This window comes from Thermobia domestica, chromosome 2 (genome assembly GCF_964235325.1).
Source record: "Thermobia domestica chromosome 2, izTheDome1.hap1.1, whole genome shotgun sequence".
Taxonomy (NCBI): domain Eukaryota; kingdom Metazoa; phylum Arthropoda; class Insecta; order Zygentoma; family Lepismatidae; genus Thermobia; species Thermobia domestica.
The window spans coordinates 24844590-24856979 of record NC_137455.1 but is presented as its reverse complement, the minus strand read 5'-3'; positions in this window follow the sequence as shown (position 1 = coordinate 24856979).

Here is a 12390-nt window from a genome sequence, read left to right as displayed (position 1 = left end):
AAGAAATACTGCCACATTGACGCCTACAATGATTATTTGACCTTTCAGTCAATCTCTATTGTTACAGTCATACTCATTATTTTATCTTTCAGCCAAGTTCGCAAATGTCAATTTCGAAAATGACAGCTACTCTAATGATACATTACACTAATAAACTATACACATTATATTTAAAAAATACAAATTACAGTAGTTATTAACAAGGTTTTTACAATAGATGAAAATAGAAAACCGTAGGACAATTCTGTGTGATATTAAAGAAAATGGACATGCAAAATATTCTATTCCTTTCATTTTATGCTACCGCAAATTGATTAAACTCTTACCATACTGAAGATATTTTTAAAAATGGCTAGTTGCGCTAAAATTGAGAAAAAATTATGAAATTCCCAAACATAAATTCCTATTTTTATTATACTATTTTGCCCGTGTCCAACAGCAACAAATAAGAATACATGGCTTCTAATTTGTCTTCAAAATACTGTGTTCCCTCAATAACAGTTTTGAAAAGCTTCGTAAATATCGAATAAATTAATCAGACGAATACACAAATATTGAAGAAGAAACGTCATTTCATTTCGAAATGTTATATCCCAGATGGAAACACTGCTTTCTAATCCATATTAGAATACGACGAAGTAAAACGGTTAAGTATTTTAAAGACATAAACATCGTAGAGAAACACCTCGAATGGATTTCTTGCTTTATTCTTTCTCTTATAATAATACCATCATTTATAATGCTTATAATAATACGTCATCAACAAAGAAAGAAATCTCTACCACACAAAGCTATTTCGAAGAAAGCGATATAGTATGATTTTCTTTTCCACCTAATAGCATGTGCTTGTATAGGCAACTAAGAAAAACATGTTCAAGTGATTATAATTATTCATTCAATGTAAATGAAATCTCTCAGTTTAACGTCCTACGATCGTGCCCTTGAGGCTAAGAAAGACGATGATTAACACAAGGGATTGTTGATGGGAGATTATTTAGGGATTTAGGATTTTGATTTCTGTGCTTTCGACATCTCAGGCCATTTAACTCTGCACGATTTGAGGGATGACGTTCCTCGGTGAGCACACAATCCGGGGAAAGGGAAGAAAGAAAGGATAGAGGAAGGAAGGAAGCGGCCTGGGACCTATAAGTTAGGCACCACCCCGGCATTTGCCTGGTGTGATTGAGGAAAACCCAGGAAAACCTCATTCAGGGTGGCTGGCCTGAAAAAGCGTGTTACATTTTTTCGACCGAGAGACCCCACCGGGAATCGAACCCGGGACCGCTCGCACCGTGTTGATGGGAGAATTGGTGGAATGAAAGTGTGAGAGGAAACGAGAGTACCCCGAGAAAACACACGGACCGATGTTATCTACCGAAACTTACTAGGACAGGGATCGAACCATGAACCCCATGCACCAGAGGTAAACACTTTACCACTGAGCCACCGTGCCCTGATCATTCAAAGTAAATAACACATGATAAGATATTGTTTAAATTAGCAAGTGTTATCCCTTTATTGTTCAATTAGCCTGTTGAACAAGGATTGGCTAAGCGCTAAGAGAATGTTTCTTTTGTGTAAAAATTCATATTTTAGATCAGCGTTTTCCAACCTTTTTCAACTTACGGCACACTATGAGCGTAACTTCAATTCTCGCGGCACACTCATAGATTTTATTATTTTAAATATAAAATACCACGGTATCTTTTACTGTGATTACTGATCTGCTCACAGAGAAGAAAGCTCGATCACTGATTTTTCCCCGTGGTAAATCATCATGCTTATTTTTCATTCTAATTTAAAAATAGAAAACAATTCTAATGAAATATTGGACTTAGGTTTTTAAAATACGCTTTCTTTTCCGAAAACTGCATCCAAACTTTCACTAACAAGGAAGATCAGTAAATAAGGAACGAACAAACAAATCTCTTTTACTTTTAAAACACAAATGTAGCTAATTCGTATGCATGTTTATTTTGTCGAAAGGATTGAGTATTTTAAAATTTAAAGTTACGAAATAGTCTGCAACAATAAAGAAGCAATAATGGTCATAACGTCATAACAATAACAAATACCTTTTTCAGTATTAAAAATGTATAGAAAAGTAACGCGGTATGAAACTTAAAACTGTAGATTCATATTAGAGGTTCATAGTAATGTGAAATATAAATATACATTTTTCCCTATGTCCTGCAATTTAATTGCTAATTTTGTTGTATAATTAATAATTTTGTTTCGATTTACTCGCGGCCACCAGTGGCCCATTCACGGCACACCGGTTGGGAAACGCTGTTTTAGATCTTAAGTGTCCACTAACAAGTGATTTCAAATGAATTTAAACACGTATTCTCCGCAGTGAAGACTGATACTTTTGTCTACAGAAATTGTAGTGATACTCGAAAAGAACAAAATATAATATTCCATCCATTATAAAACCCATATCACATAAACTTTAGAGCTTAGCCCAATTTCAAAGCTGAAATTCTTCTCATCTCAATAGGTAAATTAATTACTTGGAATCTCACGTTTTTTGATCTAAACTATATCCCAGAAAGTGTAAAGTTTATCTTTTTCTCTTACCAAACTTTCCAGTCTGGAACAACTTAGTGAGAGATTTGAATCTCACTAATTACAAAGTTATGATGCTTCTATATAAACAGCACAAATGAAATTACTTAGACTATATTCGTACACTGGAATTTCAGTATTTTAGGAGTATATATATATATACATACATAATGTTCGGGATAGTAATTCGGTAGGAGGTAGAATGATTAAGTGTGGATCTATATGATTTGCAGATGATACAGTACAGCCTCTCAAATTCGAACTAATTGGGGCTGAAGCCTGTTCGGATTTCGTGGGGTTCGGATTACCCGGGAAATAATATTACGTACTTATTTCGTCACTGAATTGGCGGTAAAACAACGACTGAGGTTAGACAGGGTGGCCCAGTGGTCGAAAGGGCAGTGACCTTGACTGGCGGGTGAACACTCATGTCCAAAATGATTGTCGCATATCTATAACTGTCTTCTTGTAAGAATATAATTAGATAATGATTTAGAATAAGCATTAAGTCTAAAAATGTTAAAACCTTAAAAATACTAAATTTGTGTGATTAAATATTTTTTTTTCATTTTCCAGCTGTAGTTATTTTTTTCTCCTGAGAACGTGTTCGGATTTGCCGGGTTTTCGGATTTCCGGGGTTCGGATTTGAATGGTTGTACTGTATATGCTTGTTGCGGCATCGGAAAAGAAAATCAATAAGATGTTAGAAAAGTTGAGGAAGAACTGTGAAGAGTATGGGATGAAAATACATGTTAGAAAGACAAAAGCTATGGTGATTGGAACGAAGCGGTTAGTGTCAAATATAGAAGTCGGAAAGGAGAAAGTAGAACAGATATCTAATTTTCGATATTTCGGTATGACATGCGAACCAAAGCGGATCCAGGGGGTGATCGGGGCGATTGCCCCCCCCCAGAACAGGAACTTTCTTATTTTATATATATAAATAAAATGCATCCCAAAGTTTGGAGCCCTTAAAAGTAGCAGTATGACAACCCACCGCCCCCCCTCAGAAGTCGGTCCTGGATCCGCCCCTGATGCGAACGTGAGTCAAAAGCAATGATAGGAATGACGAAAGTAGTGTTTGGGAGAAAGAAAAGACTGGTTGGTGGGATCTTAAATCAAGAGTTGAGAAAAAGACTCATAAAAATGCTTCGTTTGGAATATTGTACTGCATGGGGCAGAAACATGGACATATTACGCAAAAATGATGAAAAACTACTAGAAGATTTCTTTTAATGCAGGTATGGAGAAGAATGAAAAGAATTAGCCTGGTCGAGCGGAAAACGAATGAGAGGGTTGTAGAAATGGTGGGGAAGAAAAAAAGTTTAATTTTGTTGACTAGTGATTATTTTTTTAAACAATAAAAACTAGAATTAAAACACTGCCAAGTTATTATGAGTAATGTTTCCATCACTTGTTATTAGTATGAGTAAAACTCACAATCATTGTGTTTAGTTAATTTACGAGTTTTCAGTTTTAGAGGGTGTTTCAAAACAACACCGACAACGTTTGGGAATTGATTCCTGACACCAAGACAAGACAAAAAGTATAGACCAACCAGGGTACGCAAATGCTTCCTTTTGGAGTTATAGGCTGCCGTAAACGTGAAAAAATGAACTTTAGCCATGAACTCGAAAGCCATGAGACCTATTGTAGTCGGATCAATACTTCATTTAGGAACTAAAGTAGAAGTGGGTGCGTATAGATGGCCGAGTCAGCAAAAAATTATCTTGTTTTCCTAGAAATCGATGTCATTTCCTGGAATTGGGAGGCAAGTTTCGACAAGCCTTTAGTTGCTATGTTCATAGCCTTTTACGGCTACCAGAGAAGTGCGTGGGAAAATTTTGGTTTATCTGAACCTGTATGAGAACAGTTTGTTGTTATGGTGATAGTCTTGGATGGTCATACTCTTGGAGGGATCATAGTCCTATCAGTTATCATGATCGAAGCTTCATGATTGATTGATTGATTTTTGCTTTTCGTTAGCTAGATGCTCTTGGCCTTCATAGTCTTGGATGTTCATACTGATGGACGGATCAGAGTCCTATTAGTTATCATGATCGAAGCTTCCCAATGGATTGATTGATTGATTTTTGTCTTTTCGTTATGAATTTGAACCCCCAAACCCCTCCACTCCCTCCTGCGAAGAACGTAAGGGAACGTTGTTACTATGCTCATACTCTTGGACGGCGAAGCTTCCCAATTGATTGATTGATTGATTTTTGCTTTTCGTTATGTATTGAATAGCTAAATGCTCTTGGACGGATGAGAGTTCTATTAGTTATCATGATCGAAGCTTCCCAATGGATTGATTGATTGATTTTTGTCTTTTCGTTATGGATTTGAACCCCTCAAACCCCTCCACTCCATTCCCTCCTGCGAAGAACGTAAGCGAACGTTGTTACTATGCTCATACTCTTGGGGCGGCTACCGGATCTTGATGAGAGTCCTTTTAGTTATCACGTTCGAAGCTTCCCAATTGATTGAATATCAAGTTCGAAGCTTCCCAATTGATTGATTGATTTTCGTCTTTTCGTTATGTATTGAATAGCGAAGAGCATACTTAATATCTTAAAATATTCAATGCTTTCTCATCGAGAATCGAACCTGTACACTAAACGCAAGACCAGTGCTTTACGATTTAGAGTTGAATTAATTCTTGCATGAAAAAAAAAAAAAAAGAATTTCATGTATTGGTTTTAGCGTAGCATATGATATGTACATTGTTCGAAGCTCTTCATTTCGAAGCACTTAGCTTCGTTAACTTATGAAATAAAGATTGTACATCGGAATCGAACGCGAGACCAGTACTTCACGATTTAGAGTTGAATTAATCCTCGCACGGAGTAATCCAACTTGAGGTGAGCACTCTATCACTGAACGTCAGTGCCTCGCATATAGATTAGATTTTATTAAAAAAAAAACTTTTCGTCCTTTTTTTCTAGTCGTCTTGTATTGGGTAGCTAGATTCCCCCACCTCAGCCCCCCAGACCTATCTTGTAATGCTAAGAATAGAAGTTCCCAGATTTTCTGCGAAGAAAAAAAGAATGCTTTATCATCGAGAATCGAACCCGGATCCCAAACGATCGTGGTCTTTCGTAAGTGTATGGTACATGAATAAACAAGATAAAACTATTTAATGCTCTTTCACTAAGAATCGAACTAGAGTAAAATAATATATTTGTCTTTATTTTTTAGTCTTTGTCTTTAAAAAAAAAGAATAAAGTTATAAAGTGTATTTATTCATAGTTGTTTCGTGTGTGATAAAGAAACCAGATTCTACAGACACAGACAGTCATACATATATACAGCGTCAAAGAAATGTGTTTTCCCAGTATCTTTTTTTTTTCTTTGTCTGTTGCTTCGTATTCAAGAGAAGAGAAGATTAGCTTATCGGAAAGCAAAACACTGACCTACCTACCGCTTTATCAACCAAGCGATGATAAGAAAACGTTGCATTGAAGTGACAAAATGTCAGCGAACACCGGCTGACGTTTGTCTGTCTGTCTGTCTGTAGCATATGCTAGGAAGATGAATAGACCAATGAGTCATTGTGTCCCCCTAAATTTAGGAAAGGGAGCCGTCATAAGACTGGTAATTAGGATATATGTATATCACTAGTAACGGAACTTCTTGGTTTATTTTTAGTAATAATAATAATAATAATAATAATAATAATAATAATAATAATAATAATAATAATAAGAATAATAATAATAATAATAACTTCCAATTTTAAGTTTCATGAATATATTGACTAGACTGAAGAAGACGGTGATGATGAGAAATGAATGAAATGATAGAATAAAGAAAGTGGGAGGAAACGAAAGTACACCGAAAAAAACCTACGCACGTGTTGTTTGTCCAACACAGAAAGTTCACTTGACGGAGGGAGCAGGGGTTTGAAACCAGGGCCCCCCCTCAAACACCGGAGGTGAACGCTGTACCATTCAATCAACGTACACTCAAAAAGTGGGAGGAAACGAAAGTACTCCAAAGAAAATCCACGCATACGGTGTTTGTCTACCTTAAAATTCAATTGTTGAAAGCAAAAGTTGAACACGGGGGAAGGAGGGCTTCATGCTCAACTCAAGGACCTATGCACAAAAGATGAACGCTCTTGTTCACCAGAAATTTCACTTGTTGTTAGCTAGGATCGAATTAGGGATCCCAATGCATCAGAAATATTCGTTCGAGTCAAATCATAGTTTTACGTCCAATTTTTATGTCTGTTAAACTAGTAATTTTGTCTACCAGAAAATTCACTTGTCTAGGCTGGATTACAATCTGGATACACCATACATCAAAGATTATCGCTGTACCATTGATTCACTAGGGTCCCCCACCTGTGATGAGAGAGAGAGAGAGAGAGAGAGAGGTCAAATCATAGTTTGACAAGAGAGCCAAAGAGAAAACTCATAGATACAATGTTGTCTAACACACAAAGTGAGTTTTACGTTCCACGATTATGACTGTTAAACTAATGATTTTGAAAGACGGAACTTTATGATGTGAATGATGTAATAATAATCATAGCTTGTGTGTCTTAAATTTTTGATAATATGTCTACTTGTTTCGCCGTTTGTCTATGTATCTGTAGTACGTGGAGTCCAGACGAATAGGGTACGAACTGGGATCGAACGAGGGACCCCAAGCACTTAAGGTGAACGCTTTATCATTGAGCCACCGTTCCCCATGGAACGAAAAAAAAATGAAATGAAATCTTTGAGTATAACGTCCCACGATTATGCCGGTTAGGCTATGTGTACTATGCTAATGGAAAACGAACGAGGGACCCCCAAGCACTTAAGGTGAACGCTCTACCACTGATCCACCCTGCCCTCTGGAACGAAAAAAATGAAATGAAATCTTTGAGTATAACGTCCCACGATTATGCCGGTTAGGCTGAGTGACGGCGATGGGACAAGTGAAAAGTGAGTTTTACGTCCTACGTTTACGTCTACTAGGCTAATGAAGGAGAGGTGATAATGAAAAAAATGAATGAAATGATGTAATGAAGAAAGTGGAAGGAAACTGGTGAACTCCGAAGGGAAATCCACGCATACGATGTTTGTCCACCACAAAGTTCATAGGGCACGAACTGGGATCGAATCATGGACCCAAGCACTTGAGGTGAACGCTCTACCACTGAGCCCACCATGCCCTCTGGAACGTAAAAATGAAATGATCAGGACGGTTTTCCGGGGACAGTCAATAGCATCTTTTCGTTAAGTTGTAAAGGAAGCAGGGGATTTGTGGTCACTAAAATTAATGACAAGTATATAGGAAAAAAAAGACGTGATTTGAACACGGGACCTCATGCACCAGAGGTAAACACTCTACCACTGAGTCACTCAAGTTAATTTCATAATTTTCTAATGTTAATAAGAGTGAAATCTAACGTTAAATACACATACATAAGTCAACGAACTGAGAGAGAGTTTCTGTATCTGCAATGTCTACTTGCAAAGAGCAGAAAAATAAGATAACAGAACATGTTTTGTATTTCAATGTTATTCTCCAGCTGTCGCGTCAACATTATCTTAGGTCATGGTTTCAGACAACACGAAGCGAAGATATGTATGTGTGTGTGTTTTAGGTAATATTAAAACAGTGTTTGAGATCTAATACTTGACAAAACTAGTGTTGCTTATACATCTCGGATGTCGTTACCTATGTACACATGATGTTGATTGATTTTTGAGTTTAACGTTCCGTTCAGCAGCGAGGCTATATGCACCACAAAGTTCACACGACGAGAGTTAGGATCGAACCAGGGACCCCAATCACAGAAGGTGAACGCTTTACCACTGATCCACAGCACCCCACGATTTCAACATGGGGCACAAATCTCCAAGTTAAAACAATTGTCTATTCTCAAATAAGAGAACATTTCTCTATTTCTTTAAGTTGATCTAGGAAGTTGAACTTTGTATAGTTTTCTCTATATTATAGTCTAAGCTGTATGTGATATTACTTTAAAAGGACGAAAGTAGTTAAAATATTCCCTATTATTATCATCAATTTCTTTTAAAATGCTCAGAATTCCGTCATAGAATTCGTATACTAGCTATGTACACAGGCGTACATCAAGAAATTTTTTGTTGGGAGAGGTCCAAGCTTTGGGCGACGGGGCTCAAACACTACAAGCCTCTGTGTAGTATTGAACGCGTATTATTTTGCACTCGAAAAGACAATAAGTACTATCTAAGTGTATATCTTTCTGTCTGTCTATCTGTATGATGAGTATAATCGTGGTACGTTAAACTGAAATATTTTCTTACGTTTCGAACGTAAGAAATATGTGAAAGTTTGTGTGTGGTTCAGTGATAAAGCAATGACTTATTCTTTCAGATGAATACTTAGTATAGTAGAGTATTGTTCCGCAACCCAATGCATGCGGTCCCTAGTTCGATCTCCGATCAAATAAGCTTATAATTTTTTATTACTAATTGTCGTGCACTGTGACAAAGTGCATGCATCCCCTAGTTTCATCTCCAAACATCGTGTCCATGAGTTTTCATGATCTACTCATACATTCTCATTCTACTAAGTATTCATTCATTCATTTGTCTTAATCATCCAACTCCCTCAGCATAATGGACATAGTCGTGGTACGTTAAACTGATTTGAACGTACCTCTAAATTGAGTTTTCCTATTTGCTACGGAATAAGAACATCATATTGTGTTAAGTAATAGTTTTCGCAATCATTGAGACATCATGCCCTTCGTAAGAAAGAGAGAGAGAAAGAGAGAGAGAGAGAGATGAAATATTTTTAGTTTAACGTTCCGCCTAACAGAATTTCTTCGTATTTCCACTCTTCAGTGAAAATCAACGTTGCCATGCCATTTTCTTTTAACATAACATGTTTTTTTGAAGGTACATTAGTGACAATACTACACGTCTGTTTCTGTTTCATTTCGAATTTGAAAAAATGTACTTGTCGATTTGCGACTTATGTCTTTTCGTACCGAAAAGTTTCTTCATTCTTGGCAAATAAATCTAAAAGTAATAATTTTTTCTTCACGAACTATGAGAATTGTCTGAAACAAAGAGAGAGATGTGTTTATGCCCTTATTATTATTATACTGAACACCTAACATTACCATCATCATCATCATCATCAGCCTTGAAGAAACATGAATCTAATAAATTCCGAATTCATTATCTTTCTTTTTTTTTAGAGTAATTAACTGAAAGTGTGATGATTGCCAAATCTGAGGCACGGATCGCCATTAAGTTCCAGCACTTGCTTTGTACAGGATGCATACCAAGAAGCTTCAGCATTTGAAAAACGAAGTAGTGATTGTAAATCCTTTACCACTGAGCCACCATACTCCTCAAACCTAAAATGTAATAGGTTTGTAAAGATCCCCGGAGAAATAAAGATACGTCCCACATATATACCCTTTTTCGGTAAAAGGACATATGATTAAGACAAATGAATGACGAAAAAATATTAGTTGATAGAATGACAATATGAATAAACGTTATATCACTGAGTCATCATGCATCCTGAAATCCATTGAATTTATGAGTAGAAGAACAATACACGTACTAGAAAGAAAAGATACATGTTCTTCTAACCTGACATAATTGCTTTAGAAAAATAACAAACATAAAAATAAAAAATACAGGAATGAACAAAGTAGAAGTAAACAGGAGAGCTAATGCTCACAGTTTTTTGTTTACCACAATTCCCTATTAACATGAACTTGCATCAAAAGTAATCACTCTAGCCATGCCCTTATCCACAGGGATGACGAGCGCCCCTAAAATTATCACGGTAGACTTGCAAATGAACTAAAATATGATTGAATTGGGTCTTTCCTAACTTCTACTGCCCATCTCCCTACATTTGGGACTGACTGTTGCCAATCTACCAATGGGACTCAACCATTGATCCATCATGGCCGTTAAAAAATTAAATTGTGATTACTCATCACTCTTTTACAAAAAGTTACGAATACCGTCAGCGAACTTTCCATTGTGATAATACCAAGGAGACAGGAGGCTAATGAGGTAATGCTTAAAATTACTAATATTTGGCGAACATGTGAGCCATGATTAGCAACCAAAAATTGGTATGTCCATGCTCCCTTTTAGAAAATTTTGTTCCAACTGGACCTGATTCAAAACGATAGTGGTTACAATAGATAGTATTTGCAAAGATGTGATGTACACAAGAGTAACATGTAATCGTTTCTTAGAAAATTAATTACTTTTCAAAACGAATGTCTAACAATAAAAATGAATCGAATGACTTCATTAAAAGATTGAAATCTATTGTACATGTTCACCATCATCATCTTTAAACATCGCAAGTTTACTTTAAAAAAATGAACTACATACGGTGAAGATAAATATTAAACCAAGACATTCATCAACAAAACTGAGAAGTGTTAACGTGATGTTCTGACGTAATGCTGAACAGCAAAAGATAGCATATATCTAAAGAAAGAAACACTGACCTATCCTATATACAGAAGGAGTAGCAATGTAATATTCTGCGACATAATACATGATGCATTTTTATGTAACTCTGCACATGCCGTCATCAGGTCCACAATTTGAATTACTAGCGAAAAAGGTTGCATCACGTAATGACCAATAAGTTTTGATCTATATTTGTTGGAGATACAGTAGCATCATTATTACGTATAGCCATATAATCTTCCTGTATACACGAAAAAGAAAGTATTCTTCAGTTGACAAATTTTCTTTTTCGCACTAATTCGTGAACAAATGAATTAATCTGTTTTCACGTTATCTTTGGAATAGTTATAATTTGATAACTTGTCAAGTCGGTACTGAAGTAGGAAAAGAAATTTTCTCAACTGCCTGTATGGGCACTAAATGTTTATCCGCGAAGATGTATTGCTTTTTAAGACAAATAAGAAAAGGTAATTCAGATGACGAATTACAATAGTCTTGTGTTACGTTTTTTGAACAAATCTGAGAAAGTGATTAGATCTAGCAATGTAGTATTCTGTGATATAATACATGATGCATTTTTCATAACTCTGCACATGTTGACATCAGGTCCACAATTTGAATTACGCTATTAAAGATGTACCTAGACTTATATTCGGTTAATCAATTCTGTAACTGTAACTGATCACTTACACTTCGAAAAATTGCACAAATCTGAAATTTTCAGATGAATCTTTAATGCGAAAAAAAAGTTGCATCACGTAATGGTCAACAAGTTTTGATAAGTGATGACACTACGGATAAAAAAATATCTATATCCTCCTAACTCTAGCAATTCCCGAAAGTCACTGCTAACAGGTGTAATATAAATCAAAAATCATCGCTGATAATGGGCTTGCGTGTACAAATTTCTAATTTCGATATCGTTTTTTCTAAAATATATTGGATCTTGGATCAAGTTATCGCAAACTTTTTTGAACGTACCTATGTTTTTGTATCATCTCGAATTTGAAAATGTACTTATTGAATTGAGACTTGCCTCTTTTTTGTATCGAGAAGTTTCTCTCGTTTTGTTGGCAATACTAGTTACCATAGTAATAGTATTTTGAGGTTTCAGCGTTAGATCTTCATAATAAATCTTTCAATCCCCCTTCATTTGTACATTTTGTTTCTACTTTTATATCTCTGTAGTTATTAGATAAAACATAAAATGTGAACGTGATTTAAAAACAAAGATAGAGTAGGAATATTGAAAGAAGCATTTAAATAAGAAATAACCTATCTTGTGAATCTTTGAATAAGAAGTTAGAAACATAAACTCTACTTACGCACACACGATGTTTGTACACTACAAAGTTCACTTCATGGGAACTGTGATTAAAATCGA